We start from the raw sequence: 17,861 nt of genomic DNA, 5'->3' as shown, positions 1-17,861 counted from the left end.
GGTTCCGTCTCGTTTCCCTCCCGCGGGGTGGATGCTCTCCACTGTCCGCGCTGCGACTCCGCCAATCAGCGCCTCAGGTGCGGGACGCAGGAGGTCAGTCACGGAGATGCGGGGAATTACTGGGGATTGGCAGGGACGTTTTTGTCAATTTGTAAGCAAAACCCTGTGTTATTGCGAGGTTTTCATCTTTTCATCACTGTCAGTCTGTGCCAGCGCCAGCTATCTGAAAACAGCGTAACCCTTGGAGGCTGCTGGAAAACTAACGGGGGAAGACTACAAACATATTTACAATATTTTTGTGTAAAACAGAAATAGGAAATAGGTACTTACACGAAGCAAAATTAAGCCAATTAAACCCCTGGAAGTGCTGACACATAAAGCTTGCTGCTTACCCCAGCCAGGCATCTGCGCTCCCATTCAGAAGCCGAGCTGGCTCGGCCGCCGTGCTTTCCGCGCCTGCCAAAACTGCCCTCGCCTCACCCAGCTCTTTCTGTGTCCTAAATGTTTGCATTTGTAGAATGTCTGAATAGTAATAAAAGGATCAGGAAATGATAGTTGTGCCAAGTAAATTGGGGTGAATGATGGGGGAGGGGAGCAAGTATCGATTGTGAAACAACTCGAGTATTATCTGGAAAGGATTTGCTCACAGTCCTGCACTACTTGGTGTTACAAGAGGCCCCGCGCTCAACAATAGCATGTCCCCTCGGAGCAGAAGACACAAAGGGAATTTGCTCTGATTCAATCCACACAGTGAGGCCCCTCTGGGGCTAAAGAGGGTCACTTTTACCCTGGCTAAAAATAAAGAAAAAAGATTTTTTTCCCTCTAACACACACACACACACGCATGCACGCACACACACGATCCAGTGGGAGAAAGCAGCCTGCCTCCACTTGACAAGATGCTCAGAAATCACGAGCTTCCTCTCTCATGTTTTCCATTCAGACTTCAGGATTTATCAGAATTTACTTGAAAAAAAATTAAATAAGATACGTAGAACATGATCAAAGAACGGCAAAGCGGTCTCTTCCTTTGATACTATTTATGTCTGCAATAAGTGCCTTTACTGGGGACTGCTGCAACGCTGGCCCCTAATAACAAAGGAGGTGACACCGTCAGGGCACAGAATTGTAAACTGAATTTTAAAGGATGTGAGAGCCTAGACATCAGGGTTCTGGTTATTCAGATATATTTGTTTTCTAATACTTCTGCCTTTTCTGTTCAAAACAGCAGTTAGCGTTCCCCTTCTAAACCCAACGTGCTTTCTTCAAGACCAGGTCAGTAAAGAAAGGCAGTGATTGTGCGCAACACCTGCTGAAATTAAAAAAAAAAAAAAGTTTTCCGTAAAAATTGCTAAAATGTAGCTCAGCAGATTCTATCTGCATTAATTTGGCTGAACAACAAGATATTGCTGGGGACAAACTCTGAATAAAGCAGTCCCGAGTTCCCAGAATTGGCACAGCTCAGCCTAAACAATGGCTGCTTCCTATTCACCTTAACCCAGCTTTTCAAAAGAACATCCCCAGAAACACAAAGCATCAGCGGGAAATGGCAATTTTATGAATCCTAATCAATCAAAGGGCTTATTAACTCAATGTGAAGCCAGATTAAAATCTTTAATTATAAATCGTGCTAAAAGGAAAAACAAAATGTACTTATGGTACATTGAAAATTCCGGATATTAACATAGTTGCCATTATCTCTCGCAATATTAAATTTCCCCTCCCTGCCCTGCAACATGCTCACCTTTTTCTGTTCCTAAAGAACAGAACTGTAGAGCAAACTCATTTTTCTCCTTTCCAGGCTTATTAAAATGTATTCTTTCTGCCCGCACACCCCCCGTTTGCAGGGAGCGGGGTGGGTGGGTATGGTGGGGGGGTCAGGAAACCCCATTACAGCTGCACAGTCAGAGGCGAGGGGAGCGGTTGTTTATTAAGTGGGCCGAGTCGGAGTTACAGATTATTTTTTGGGGCCACAATCAAATGTGAAGCATTTCTGCTAATGAAAACGGCATGCATGTCTGTGCAAGTGTGTGTGATTGGCAGGGTTGCAGATTGCTAGCCACAGGAAGGGTCCTTGCTTTAAGCTACGGTGTGAGAAAGGCTATGGGTGCTTTTTTATCAGGCAGACATTTGGGAAATGACCACAGCAAATGTAATCACAGTTGGACGGGGAGGGTGGGGGCGGGGGCAAGGGAGAGCAGAGAATGAGATTCGCATGTTTTATTTATTTGTTCAAAGTCACGGTCATCCTATTGTGTGTCCCTCTCTCATTCTGTCATTCCTGGCCCCTCCAGCCCACCCCCTACCCTGTCCCCATTGTTAAGGCAGGAGGCAGAATATGACTGCGGTTGATAATAAAACACACCTAACTTCTCCAAAGCGGAACATTCAGCTGGAAAAGCACTTATTTTCTGTTTAAAATATTAGCATTGTACAAACACAGCCTAACTATTTTGTTAAGAGATGTGCTTCCTGGGTAATAACGGAGCTACCTAGTTGGCAGGTTATTTGCCACAATTCTCTGGCCTCACGTTCTTTCCCCTCTGCAGTACATGGTTTTTACATTTGAAATTCAAGATTTTTGTCCCAAATTAATTTTTTCCCTTGGAAAAGCGAAGGACAGGACAAGCTAACATTACGATTTTAGGTTGCTTCATTTTTTAAATACAGAATTCCTGATTTCCTTTTCACTCCTTTTCTCTTAATACATTGCTTCCTTGGGATTTGTTTCTTTAGCACTCCCAAAATGAAGAGCAGCTTTTTCTGAACTGGGATTTTTCAGATTTGCTCTCAGTTTTGTGACTTCATTTGAAACCCTGTAACATGGTTCCCTTTTGTAAAACCTAAGGAAAACATAGCTATTTCAAATAGTTAATTTGAAATATAGTTTTAATTAAAAATAATAAAATAAAATAAAAAAGTGATTTTAATTTTATGTTTTATAAATGACTGGTTGGCTCCAAAATGCTTGCAGAAGCAAATTTCACACCTTACAGAAGGGAATCACCTTCTCTGTTCTCTAATTGCTGCCTGATAGTTCTGTACTCCATCCTGAATTTCTACAGCCGTCCACAGATGCTCAAGATTACATGACATGCTATTTTCCAACACACCCTAAAACGGAAAGAAAGCGAGTTTGTGTGTGTTCGTCCAGGTCCCTGCGTTCCTCGGACAGGGTGAATAATTACCAGCACTGCCTTTCAAAATACCACCAGCACCTGTCTGTAAATCTTGCACAGCAGAACCTAAGTGGAAGAGCTTTTGAATGTGGAAAAGAGAATTTTAAAAATATAACAGATCTGGCACTGAATCATTTTTGCTGAATAGGCATTTCTCAGATTTTCCTTTTTCCCCCACAAATACACACTTGCACATACGTATGCTTTGCATATCTGTTCTTGTACTGAATATTTATGCTACATACTGTATACACGGAATGCAGAGTACCAGGTTATTTTTTGCAGATAAATACTACATATGCTTATTGGCTCAAAACACTACCATTTGTAGAATTCTTCTAAAACCTTAAATGCCACATAACTGTGATATTCCTTTGAAGATGATCATTAGACCTAATAAACAGGATACTGAAGGCACAGATCTTGTCCTCTTTAGCTCCCGCAACTGCCTTTCAGTAAATTCAGAAAAGATCCTTTGTGCCTAACTGGGTTTTCATTTCATTGCTTTTAAATTTGTTAAGCTTGACTTTTGACACTTTAGAAGCTTAGCCTTTTTTAAGTACAATAATATAATAAATATTTGTGTTGCCAAAGAAAAAGTGAATCTGTTGTTAGTGTTATATAAAGCATGATCTCTTTTTCATTCGTTTGTTATAAATAATTCACACAACTATGTGCATTTTATAAACAGAATCTTTAGGAAACTGATACTATCAAACATTTCTGAGGCAACACTCAGAAACATATACATATGCACAAAGTATTTACTATAGTGCATCTGAATCTGTAAACAACAAAATTGTTAATAAAAGCAGAAAAATAAAGATATTCTATGTAAATAATTATGTTAATACGATGTGTTTTCAGACTTATTTATACAAATTAGTCATCTGAATGACAAAAAGCTTTGACAAACTACAAACACCCATCAAAAATCATATTATTTGGATCATTTTCCCTTGCAATTTCCATCCTTAGCTTGCCTTGAAAAGAGAAGACACATTCAGAAAGTCCCTTGCTATCTGTCAATACAGGAGGAACAAGCCGTCAGATGCTTTTTTCCTTACTTACATGTTCAAAAGTATTTTAGTGTTTTCTGTAAAGTATGTGAAGAAATTGATTCTTTTAAAAAATTAAAAATTAAACAACATTAAAAAATTAAACAAGTGTATTTTAATCCCAAATTATTTCCCTAAAATACTTAGGAGCAGCAGGTTTGATTCAGTTAGGAAAAAAATAATATTTTCAATATTTTCAAGTAACAATTTAATATACAGAAAATTTCTTATTTTTCAGCATAAAACACATTAAAAATCGTTCAGCAAAGAAACGATATATTTAAGATAAAAAGGAAAAACACTGCAAGAACCACCGAAAGCTTCGCATGCACGTTTTTATACATTTCCCTAATTTCAGGCAGTACAGTATTCCTCTTTCATTAGTCGGTCCTTCAGATAAACGTCTAAAGAGAAACCGCTAATGAAATGAGATATTCTTGTACTGTTAGAAATCACAATTTGGAAAGACTTTTTATAAATTCAAATCACAAAATTCCCAATGAACTTTTTTTTTTTTTTTTTTTTTTTTACTATTTCAAATGTTCTTTTTTCTGTTGGGAGTTTTGTGCTGTCTGGTTTTGCAGCACCGACGTGACCGTAAAAATGCCGTTATTCTCCAGAACAACAAAGCCCCATTTATCTTAACAGATGCTCCCGCACACGGTACCATGGCCAGGGATAAAAAGGCACCGCAGCGAATGCGGCTCCAAATCATTTAATCCGGATTAACCTAGCGCTGCACTTGCTCCAGAAGCCCAACTTTCCCGGAAGGCGATGGGCAAAAAGCGGCCTCGCGGGGCTCCACGGGACCCCGAGAGCTTCCTCGCCTCGCCCTCAGTCGGCACCAGCCCCTCCGTCTGGATGAAACCATTTATCTCCATCACTCGGGAGCTGGTCAGACGGGGGGCGAGGCGATTGTTTCCCGAGTTGTCAGAGGGCATTGATCAGCCCTTCCCTCGGCCGGCCGCGAGGTGAGGGCAGCTCCCTCAGGAGCGCTCGGGGCTCGGCCATGTCAGGGGAAGCGGTATTGAGTCATGAGCCAAATGACTGCTCATTGAGGGAAACGGGTATTGGCGTCCGAATCATTCCGAGACACCCTCGGTAACGCTTAAACAAGTCCACTCTGTTAATGTCAGGTCACGGGGGACACATTTAGCCCTCTCTGCTGACCATTAGACCCTTTGATGGAGTGGACGATAAACCTGACAGGACAGGCTGGACAGTGCTGGTGGATGTGCCGGCGCTGTCAGCGTGCTCAGGCCGCCCGCGGGTGCTGCAGGCTGACGGACAGACAGACACCACGGCCACCGCCACCACACCGCCAAGGGCGACACAACGCGGGGGCACCCCGGCGCCACTGGGGATGGCCGAGGGAAAGGCTGTGCCTTCACCGCTTCCTCTCCACCAATGGGACATTTGGAAACCCATTTCTTAATCACCTTCTAGGAGAAAAAAACAACAACAACAACAACAACAACAAAAAAGATCTTGATATCCCTCTAGGATGAAGGGAATGGTACATTAATAACTGCAGCCTGGTTACAGCGCTCGGGAGGCAGTTCCTAAGAAGGCTTACTTTATGCCACGCTTTTAAAAACAGTCAAAAAAGGAAAAGAATAAAATCAACTGCCCTTGTAAATCAGGAGAACAATTCTCAGGGAAAAGAATCAACTTTCAAAGTATTGATTTTGCATTCATCAATCAAATATAAAAAATTAATAAGAAATTCAACCTCATCTGTTTTCAGAGAAAGTGTTGATAATTGCATTTACACTATTTGAGGGAATTATATTTAAATCTTTCGTTACATGTGAGCTTACTACTATTTACTTTCCTAAGTTTCTGCCAGTAAAAGGGGCCCTGGGTTTGACAGAACAAATTTCCCAGCATTTGGAAGCTTTTATCCCAATTTTAACACCTTATCTCTTTTCCTCCAGAGAATTGACAGATATTGCATTAAAACAGAAGATGATATAGAATTTTAAACAGTCCACACAACTGGAAAACCGACAGATCCTTAAAAAGCTCTACTGGAAAGAAACTTCAGCCTCAAAATTTCCTTTTTCATATACAGTAAATAAGCATGTATGTATTTATACACATACGTATGCTCATAGAAAAAGCAATTTTACAACAGCCAAATGAGTATGTTAAATATTGTCATATTAAGTACTGTATCAATAGAAAAATTAAACTTCTGAGATTTTCTTTTAACCTAATAGCCACTACAAAGTGACACAACTGAAGAATATCACCATAATCCAGATTACTCAGGTATGATTTGTATTTTCAGTAAGCCTTAAAAGCCTTTAATAAAAGAAACATTTTTTTTTTCACTGATGTATTTCCTAATCATAACTTGCTCAAATTTAAAAATATTTTTAAAAACGTTTAAAATGACACAACAATTTGGTGATTTGTTTCTTACTAACTCCATTAATGCTGCACCCAGATACATCAGAAGACAAAAGGACATTTTTTGCCAGCCGTGTGATGGTATTTGTTGAATGATTCTTTTATTTACCCGGACCCTGCCTGTCTCACACCTAGAAACTGAAAGCTGCCCTCCTAGGAACACAGGTCACGTTTCTTTTTTTTTTTTTTTTCCCATTATGATTAAAATAATATATAAAATTAAGGGCAATGCCGACTATTATTATTCCCTGTAGGTCCTGTTACTTTAAGGTGATATAAATTGCCCGATATCCTCCACGAGTGCATGCTCTCAGGGCATGAGAGCATACAGACTCCAGATAAGTAATAATTTACTATACCAAAGGTGAAAAGAAAATGCAGAGGAAAAAAAGTCCTCTTTCTGCAGAAAGCCTTCTCCAGCAATTAAATGCAACTGCCCTTGTTTATCGGATCTGGAACGCGGGGTTTTTCCCTGGGCCCGAGGATACCGAGCCCGAGTGTGGAAGGGGCGTTGGGGCCGCTGCCGGAGCCTCCCTCACCTATCGCCTCTCTTTGTGCTGCGCCGCGCTCTCAACGCTTCTCCGCATTTCCATTTCAAGTGACTGCACCCTGATAGCAGCACGGATCCATTTCAACATCTAAGATTTCGTAAATACAACATATGTATATTTCATGTAAATATTTTCATTAAAACTACATTTGGCAGCAGTGGAACGCTGCCTTTCAAATAGGAGACTCAAAAGCTCCCAAATACCAACCCACAACCAATAACCTGACCCTCCAACTCACAAGGTTTCCCCAAGCTTTTGGGGAAGTTCTGACCGCACATTATTCAGATAGTTCACTGACTGCTGCAGAAAGCAATTCTTGACCTGCGAATCATTGGTGAGCACCTCAAGTTGTCACAGTACAAGACAGTATTTCTTTCTAGGCAGCTTATGAAAGGAACCAAGACCCTGCTCTTGCCATGGGATCCAATAATGCAGAATACAGCCCCCTCCAACATCGCGCGTAGCTGCACCTGATTAGGCCCACTCAGGTATCCACTCAGTAACAAAAATGCAAGGAAAAAAAAAAAGGCTGAACCCAGCACTGGCTGCCAATCATGAATGTTATAGAAGAACTCTGCACAATTCGAGAATGTGTGGTGCAAAACTGTCCCTTCTGTGTGCATGCACAGATTTACGCAGAGCCTGTGTCTTCCTGCTGCATGCACAGCGCTCGACACGACGCGGCCTCGGTTTTCTGAGCAGAGCCTGTCTGTGCTGCGTGACGCAAGCTGCAGTATTTACAGCCACGAGGTGCTCGGTGCTCATGGATGCCTACCCCAAGGAATCGGGAACACCGCAGGATCAAAATCTGATTTTGTGTTTGAGTAAACATTAGCCCTAAATTATCTCTGTTATTTCCACAGCATAATGATGAGGATAAAATTTGCAAATTTATCTTGAGATAACTGAACTCTTATCATTGAATCTACACAGAAATTATATTACAGCAGTCATTTAGGTCTCCTTGTAATAGACATTATATATATTATAAAAGATATGCAACCTTGAAAAAAAAAAAAAAGATCCTATGAAAAAAGCACAAATTCCAAAATCTCTAACCACTTTATTTAGAAGGAGCAGATAGAAAAAATGTTTTTAAGCACATAATAAAATCGTAGAAGTTACACCAACACGAGCACTACTTTGATGACTAGCTGACATCTTCCAGAGGAACACCCCTCCTTGCACGCTGGAAAGCTACCTGCCATGCCCAGAAGCGGGACTTGTGAGAAACGAACCATAAAGGATAAAACGGGGTGAAGGCGAAGGGCAAAACTTCCTAACGTCCTCCCAGCCCCTGCACCCCGAGGAGAGCGCGCAGCACAGCGACGTTCAGTGCTCAGAAGCACCGCTGCCGTGTACCTGCACACTGCATCCCACGCGGCTCTGAGCACGGCTCTGTGCTCATCTGGAAGTTGCTAATAGGTTGCTAATACCTCAAAGAATGTCCACTTCCTTTGTTGTGTATTTTTTTTTCCTATCTTTTCACACAATGTCCAAAATGCTATACAACCCCTCCATTGTTTTTAATTGCAAAATTAATTAAGCATACCAAACATGCTTACATTCACTCCTTTTTGATTTTGACTTTTGCAAATCACCTGCACAGTCATCTGTTCTCATTTTTGCTGGACATTTTCATGCTAACCAGCAAGGTCATTGCAAAACTTGTATTGATTTTCTCCCTAAATACCCGACTATACAAATACATATTTTACCAACGGTTCTGAAGTCATCCCTGAGAACTAATGTAAACACAAGGCAATGCAGCTGCAAAAGCCTTTGCAACATGGAGTCACAAATGGACTTCTGCAGATTCCTACTGGAAAAAAAAATAGCTGGTTAACCCTTTTTTGGCTGAGTGGGGAAATCAATTTTCCAACGAGGCAGCCCTGGCTATGAACTGGGCACCACACCTCCTCATAGCCGGGATAATAGACTGGCCACCCTGGAGAGTGGTCACCGCAGCCTGCGCAGCAGCGTGACATTTATCTTCCAAACATGCTCAAATACAGTGTATTTTGTTTGGTGGATTGATTTTAGCATTCAAACATATCTTCCACTATTTCAACCCAGAGACATTCAATATCTTTACTTTGAAACACATCAAATGTAAATTTTCTGAACGTATCACACAAAACTAGAATCTTTTAGCAATCAAGATAAATATCTGTAATCTCCTCTGCATTGATAGGGAGCCCTGTGGGGCTCACAGCCTGGCCTGGTCTCTCTTGTGCTCACCACAGAGTTTAAATACCAGGCCTGGAGTTCACCAGAAGAATGCACTGGTAAGGTAAGAATTTCATGTTGCTAAATTTTTCATTTTTTACCAAGAATGACGGAGTCCTTTTTGCAGCTGAGCAAAGACCAGCTCCCTCCCTGAGGTCAGGACTAAGAGAGACCTAAGGTAAAACCAGATTTTCCTTTTTTCCTAGCTTGGTCACCATCTAGGTGCTGATCATTTAAATCAAGATGACAAGAAAAAAAAACACAACAAACGAACTGCGTGGATGGCTAAAAAAAAATGATTAAGTGTGGGACTGGGATTCAGACACATTTATAAGAAACTAACTTTGAATCACTGTACCAGATGCAGTCCCTGGCAAAAACGTATGCAGGCAACAGGGAGTTAAGTAAATAAATTTTTTCTTTTCTTTGTCGATGTGTTTAGTTCTCTTCCTGCCAAGACTCATTTCACTCTGCTATCTTGTGAGAGACACATATGGTGCAGTGAAATTGCCATCCAAGAAAGCATGTCCCAGCCTGTTGAGACATCATCAAATAAGATTAAAGCAAAGTAAAAATAAAAAGATAGAATGATTTTTTTTCTTTTTCTTGTACAGGGAACATCTGATGAAAGTCACTGAGGTACTTGAATGCTTCTAAAGGTTTTGCAACCATTTCTTTACTTTGCCTGGTTAAGAAAAAGGCAGAAATAACAAGCCAATATCTCCTTTTTCTTCTTCAAGTTAGTGAAAAAATGTGTTTCATAATAAACCTGATGTATATGAATAAAATACAATATTGCCTTCTGCGCTTCTGTGGAAACAGCACTTAAATGCACAAAAATACCGCTGGCTTCCTATTCTGGTTGCCTCTCCACCATCTCCGACTCCTGCATGCAAAAAAGTCTTTTTGGGCCAGGCCAAAATAATTATTTTATTAATCTAGTCCACAAAAGCTACAAGTCACCTCCCAGCCAGCATATTTAGGAATGCCTCTGGTTACCAACTTCTACACCAAATACTAAAATTCATCATCTGAGAAATACAGAAGTCCAAGCTACAGTATTTAAATAAGTGTGAAAGAAAATGAAAAGCGTTGCCTGTTTTCCCAACGATAAATGAAGCAGATTTTACTGGCTCTTCCCGTACAAGGCCTCTTCAGTTTCCACATTTAGAAAAAGGACAGGTAAAGGAGTCACGGCTGATCCCCACTTGCTTTTGTCTGTGGTACTTACAAGAAGGCTGAGGACAGGATGGTTTAATGCTACATCAACAGGAGTTGCTGAGAAGCAACTCGTCAGCTCCTCTTAACTGCTTTGAAATCCAGCTCTACAAATATTCCAGAATTATTGCCCGTGTGATACCAGAAAAGCGCACACTACCACAACACTATGGTATGCTCTTACTTCAAGCGCATGAACTTAACGTACACAAGTCTGCTCAAGGCCAAAAAGAAGTTGCACGGGATAAGAGGAAGCCAAAATCAAATCAGCATTGTTGATCACAATAAAAGTAAGCTGAGGGGTGGGGGGCATCTTAAACATACAAAATAGTCTGCAAAATGGAGTTCAGCTTCAGAAACAGGAATGGCTTTTGTGCGTTTCTTTGCTACCCACTCCAGTTAGGCACCGTGCGTTTGCAGGGTCTTGTTTCCAATGCACAGCCGTAGCTGGACTGCAGGAAAGCAACAATGCATCAGTAGCAGAGATTATCCCTGGCCTTAATAAGCTGTTGTTGGCTTTCATAACAACTGCAGCCTAGGACGAGTCACACCGAGCTCAAAGACAATCTTACCAATAGCCTGGAGCAAGGATTATAGAAACAAGAATCCAAGGGGGGGTGGGAGGGAGCAAAAATCCCAAGAAACAGGGGCTAATGTAAAATCGTTTACATATTAACCTTCTTCCCTTCTGACAGTGGTCAAGTTCTGATTCAAAATACAAATTATCTCCAATTACTTCAAAAGAGGCAGTCACAGAGCTGTCACTTAACCTTCACCATCTGTTTGGCTCAAAAGAAAGCTGTACAGCCTGCCACTTTGACCTCATCTTTCTCTTTCCACACTGGACAGGCACCAAAAGAAGAGACGATGGCTTATTGTTCTCCAGAGAAAACCTCATCCACGGTGGAGCTGGGGGCCGAGGATGCGTGGAGGGGAGGGCAGACTTTCGAGAGGTGACTTAATTTAACTGCTGGGGGGCTGTTCTGCGAGGCTGAGTTTGCAGACCTTCCTCGCTCATTCTGCCAGGCGTCTCCGGAGATGAGGTTTGTGTAAAAGTGCAGCCTGCCTGCAAGGAGCAGTCACCGGCTAAACAACGGGGTGGGCGAAAAAGGCAGCAGCTGATTCACAGTGGATTCTGGCTTATAGATTTTTGTGAATTTTTCCACCTAGTAGACAGACACACATAGAAAAACATCAGCTGAGATGTCAAAGGGAAAATAAATCCAGGAAATGAAATCGCTTTCTAGGAAAGAGAGTAGCACAAAATGATTGGGGAAAACAAAACAAAACAAAACAAAGCAGGAAGGTGCACCCTCTGGGCAAGCAAAACTTGGAAGTTCTAAAATATGATCTTATTGTAAGATAAATCAGAGTTCACCACCGCTTTCAGCTGTACAGATAAGACCAAAGCTTCTCTCAAACCGCTTATTAACCGCTGTGCATCCCAGCCCTTTCCACGGCTTCAGGGGAAGGCAGGGAGTTTATGGCTCAAACTCAGCCTAGAAAAGTGGCAGCAGTAAAGCAAGTACAAACCCCCACCAGTGGCCAGTGAGGGACAAGCAGGCTGCCAAAGAATTAGGCTCCTAAACCCAATCTGAAAGTGCAGAGGTGTTGGGAAAAACAAAAAATCTGTCAGAGAAAAGAGATTGCGGGGGGGCTACCGGGCACAGTAATAGGGTGCAAATTTTTGAATACCTCATGGTTTATGGGCAGTTTCTAATGCTTCTGCCGAGAAACATTACAGCATTTCCACTGGCTCTGATCTTTATTTTCAGTTTTATTACCCACTGCATAACACGTTTCTCCAAGAGAGAAAGAAAGAAAGCAGAGCCCTCTGTAAACAGAAGCAACTCCAACTCCTAAATGTTTCACATAGCGATGCGCTGTAGCAGGAGGATAATTTTGTATGTGGAAGCAGCTCTGAAAACAAACATCTCCGTAGCTGTGCATGCTACATGACACTTCTGGCATCGTTTGGCATGTGGAGGCAGAACCCGTTCTCTTGTCTCAGTAGTTAATCCAAGGAGAGCACACCACAAGGCACGCAGCCAGATGACAGGGGCTGCAAACTTTCCATTTCCATAGCAGATGGGAACAAATCAATTAAGTACACGGCGCTACAGTACTGCTAATAACAAGTACTCGACATACAGTAGTGAGTATTCTGCTTGGTGGGGGAAAGGAAAGGCTGCCGCAGAAGGTGCTGAATCAAATAATGATCTCAAGCAAATAGCCTTCTACTCCGCAGAATCTGAATTCCTTTGCTGCTGTTTTTAAAACGCAAACAGAATATCGAGCTCCATGTGCAGTTCAGAGGGGGCAGAAAAGCTCCCTGTGCTCTCTGTGCTGGTGTAGCCTGACAACAGCAGCAGCCACACTGAAATGTTTAATTTTACTTAAAACATTCTCTCAGGCCTATGTATTATTTGAAGTATAATGTACAGAATTATCTAATGAATTCTCAAATCAAATACTCTCATTTTGCTGCAGGCCATTTCCCGAGAACAAACTAAAGGCACACAGGCTTCTTTCTGTGCCTGAATGTTGAATTTAAACAGATGTCCAGTGGACATCAGCTTCTTTCAGATTGCCTCTCCCATTCATTCTTCTGTATCTCTGGCCAGTGCAAACCCCCTTAAATTAAAAACAAACAGAGAATCAAGATAACAAAAAATATGGCAGGACTACCAAGAACAAAAAGGTCTGTCGCGAATCCTGGCTGTCCCTCTGCTGCGGTGAGGGCTGTGGTGACAGTGAGAAAGTTGCCTAGGAACAGCATCTGGCTCTGATTAGGTAACAAGCTGCAGCATCTGCAAACTTGTCAGTGCTCAGCCCACAACAAAGTCCGGCCAGCAGAGCGGTGTTTAAAATGGGAACTAGCTGTTACATTTTATAAGACAAACATTATCTGTTCCCATTGCGGGGAGCCTTTTCATTAAAAGCTGGCTGTAAGAGGAGAAATTAAACGTGCTCGTTACATTTTGCTTTTCATCTCAAAGAAAAAGCCATCCAGTTTTGTCTGTCAGAAGCCTTTTTATTTGTCTTTCCTCTGTGAAATGGTTGTAAGATAACGGTAGTGATTTCACAGCCCACAATAAGCAGCCACTGTGAGCCCTGGGTGCTCTCGTAAGATTTCACCGCATTTCCCTCTAACTACAAAAAATGAAGTAAAACTTGGAGGCGCGCAGCAAGCCCCGCAGGCCAGGACCCCAGCCCCAGACGCACCGGGGGGGGGCACACCACATCTCGGCACAAAGCACGCTTCTCAACTGACCTTTACTTGCTTGGTTCGATCTCACAACACGTGAATTAAAATTCACTCATCTCCAAGTATTTATTTATTTACTTCGGCTGTGTATTTGACTAAGACAGCTCCCACACTTCACTGTTTTTTCTTCCCTTCTTTTCTTGGTGTGTTGGAGTTGATCTTTTTCTATGCTCTCTGTGTTACTGAATGACAGCTACAGTCCTCAACGCCTCCGTGGTTATCTGAAATGCATTTATTCTGCTCTCTTGAAAAATGAAAAGGGAATACTTGTGTGCCCTGTATTAGAGCAGAGTCCAACATAACTGAGGAATTACTAAATCTGAAAAGTTCAATTTCTGTCCAAGCTGAGTGATTTTCAAACATCTAAGCAAATGCACCGATGAGCACTTCCAAAAAAAACAATTTTCCTGCAAAACTAAGCATTAGTCAAATCAGTACTAGAGACCTGGATAGCATACGCCCCTCTATGCAGTTTTTGAAAACTGACAGAAAATCCTGTAATTCCACAATTACTCAGTCTGAGTAGTTTGCTTTTGAAAACACTTACCTCGATGCCCCAGCCTGCCTGGGGACCAGCCTGCGTAAGCTTTAAACACGGCTAGCAGTCTGCTGGTGCTTGTCACAGCAAGCGCAGAAATCCATGAATGGGCAGAAACGAAACAAGCAGCCACCGTCCCTCCACCAGGTCTGGGCAGAATGGGAAAATGCTGTTTTCCCCAAACCCAGGAAACTGCAGAACCAAAATAAGGACTTCGGGGGGAAAATATAGGTATTACAGGACCTTGCATTTTTTAATTTCTTTTTAACCTTGCTATGAAATCCAGCCCATTTATTAGTTGTGAAATACAAGGCACGTTATCAACAATCTTAAGGAAATGGTTTGATGTTAAGTGATACTTCAGAATCCGCCCTGTAGCAAAGCTACTGCACCATTACGGGAAGATAAGCAGAAAATCCTTCCTGCAAATAAAGGAGACCTCCCTGATATCCTATAAACCATGCGGCTGATTTTTAAAAGCCACTGACACAACATACGGGCCTGGAAATGTCCTGCTGTAGGGCAGCACGCCGTCCCTCCTATAAAACTACAGAACGGTTCCTGACGGAGGTAATGCCCCGCAGCGCCGCTGCAGAAGCCCCACTCGCGCTGGCTGTGCGGCTCACATACAGGAATCCCGGCCGGGCGCCGCGCACAGCCCCGGGCCCGCCGGGCTGAGCCCTTCCGGCCGCAGGCACCGGCCGGGGCTCGGCTCCCGGCGGGCCCGGCCTTGGCCCGGCCCCGGGCGCGCAGCAGCCGCGGCCCCCTCATGAGGCCCCGCGCAGCGCCGCGAGCGGCCCCGCAGCCCCCCGGAGCCGGGCCCCGAGGGCAGCCCCCGGGCGGCCGGGGAAAAAGAAATGAAATCCAATTCTGCAGCAGGATCGGGACTGCAGAATTTAGATTTTTTTTTTTTTTCTTCCTCGGAAAAATGACAGAGGATAAAAAAAGTGAGGGGCTTCAGGCCCTTCCCGCTGCTGCGGGAGCGCTGTCTGAGAGGGAGGTGCGAGGAGGGCGGGAGCGTGCTGAACAAAACCGAACAGAAATTGACCTGACAATGGAGGCAAGGCCCCGCTCCAGACACGCTCCCACCTCAGGCCGTTACCTGCGCCAGTCTCCCCGTGTCAGGGCCCCGTGGGACGCGAAGCCCCTTCCTCTCCTCTCCGCGGAGCCGTGAGGAACGTGGCAGGCCGCTCGTCCCGGCCGCAGGAGCCGCTGGCGCTTTGACGCCCTCACGGCGCCGGGCCTGGCCGCATGCCGGCTGCCGGCCTCGTGCGCGGCTGTCGCCCACTGGGAGGCCCGGGGGCGAGGCCTGGCCGTTCATCGCCCTACCCCCAGGGCTTCCACCATCCCGCTTCTGGCTTCAATGCTAAGCGGCGGCTCTTAAAATTCTGAAGTTCTCTCAGCGATACAGCTTTATTTTACCAAGTGTGACTGCCATTAAAAACCCATAGAGCCACCATTCCCCTAAACCCATTTTAAGTCCTCGACAAAAGGCCGTGCATTTTAAAAGCGACACGGTTTGTCCATTATTCTGATTTATTATTATTTGTATTACAGTAGTACCCAGAGGCCCCTGCCAGGTTCCTTTGTCCAGGGCATTGTACAGAATGCACAGCAACACACTGATCTAAAAAACTTAAATTCAGCCTGAAAGGTTCCAGACCCGTTCCCCGTAGGTATTTCCTCACTCCATGCATTAACCATTTTCATCATGCTAGGGGCATTTCCCAAACTCTAATCGTTTTCTGCTTTCTTCCCCCCAAACAATTAGGATTTGCCCAGCACCTCCAGTTCCAGGTACACCGCTGTGATTAGCCCAGCAACAGGCTAACAGGAGTCATGGGCACAAAACTTAGGGCAGGTTTTAAAAAGTATTTTGTGTCCAAGGAAATGCAAGGGTAATTAAAAGCCTCGAGATAATATTAACTAGACCGCACCAAATAGATAGTCAAGAGAAGATGACCACTTCTTTTATGTGATTCTCTCTTAACTGAAAAAAATAAATGAATGAAAAACAGCTGCTGTGAGAAAAAATACTCAAACATGGTAAACAAATACAGCAGTTGGATAGGGATATGCAATGTCCGTATATAAACAAAGGAAAGGTGTGGGGATTGCACACATCATCCTTGAAAGCAAGAGTGAAAATAGCCTCTCCCATCTCTAAAAGCAGCTGGGGATGATTCGCAGTAGATTTTTCTATAATAAAATTCCCTTACGTTTCTTTAGTTGGAAAACTCAGTTTATAGGTCAGTTAACAAGTATTAAAACCACAAGAGAACATGAAACGCACCACCTTTTCCTTTTGATCCTTTTCCCTTTTGGATGAATGTTTTGAAGTTTTGAATATAAAATCCCTGAATTTTTGTTATGTTTTATGCCTCCGTGAAGGCATTAAAACAAAAGTTTGTGGGCTGAAGAAATATCCCCTAACTAGCAGGGAATTAAAGAAAGCTGTCCTGCGCCGGCACACCTGTGTGCCAGGTGTGCTGCTGCCCAAGCTCCCAAATGGAACACCTCATTTACAAAACAAATCTGTCCAGAAAATTACCTGCCTCTCTTGATTGCTGCAAATGGTTTTCATCAACCTGCACTGAACTGTACTGTGTTCTCTCCAAATTTACAGCATCGGGTATAAGAGTCATTGTAGGAGGGAAAGGAATAGAAGCAATGTTTAAAAGCCATTAAATAAATAGAGGGTCCCCGTCGAGCATGGTCAGTGCCTTGGGTGTCCATTCGTTAAGGTAGTTCCCTGCTGAGCACGCTGCATAACCCACCACCAAGCACAGAATTGGCTTGGCTTAAAGGTTTTAAAGGCCCTGTTCTCTTGCAGGATGCTTCGGTTTTGAAATCTATCAAAGGAATCTCAAAACAAATTACATGGTAAATTATTATCTCTGTTCTGGCCTCCTCTCTACACCCCACTGTTCAGCATGAATGACGATGGGAGAGCCGCTTGTGAAAGCCTGCAAGATAAGCAGATTACAGAATGTCAGGTGCCTCGGGCTACTCTAAATTTCACAGCCAAACTTCGCTGGCCGAATCAGTTCATCTCACTAATATGGGTCACAGGCTATTTCAATTAATGCACCTCTAATGACTAACATTTGTTCCTTAATGTGAAAGGAATAAATACGGAGATACACAAAGCAGCAAAATCAAGCAAAATCCCTCCCATACCTCTCATCAGTACCACTGTGTTTAGTTTCCCTAACCAACTAACAGGAATGGAGAAAACAGGCTTGCAAGGAATATAGAATTTCTTTCAGAAAGAAGCCTTTTATGTAGCTTTCCTATCATTACCAACTGCATTTCTGGCAGCTTTCAGTGTCCTCTACATCCCTGTGTACTGAATAACAAGACCTGATATGAAAACAGAATGCAGAAAACAAATTAGCATTTTGA

General features: G+C 43.1%; 1 protein-coding gene across 1 annotated transcript in view; it reads right to left on the bottom strand.

Annotated features, from left to right (window-relative positions):
• The window catches only part of ZFHX3 (zinc finger homeobox 3), a 475,206-nt gene that overhangs the window by 351,202 nt on the left and 106,143 nt on the right, over positions 1–17,861 (bottom strand). The window lies entirely within an intron of this gene.

Source organism: Oxyura jamaicensis, chromosome 11 (genome assembly GCF_011077185.1).
Source record: "Oxyura jamaicensis isolate SHBP4307 breed ruddy duck chromosome 11, BPBGC_Ojam_1.0, whole genome shotgun sequence".
NCBI lineage: Eukaryota > Metazoa > Chordata > Aves > Anseriformes > Anatidae > Oxyura > Oxyura jamaicensis.
This window is presented reverse-complemented; position numbering and strand designations above follow the sequence as displayed.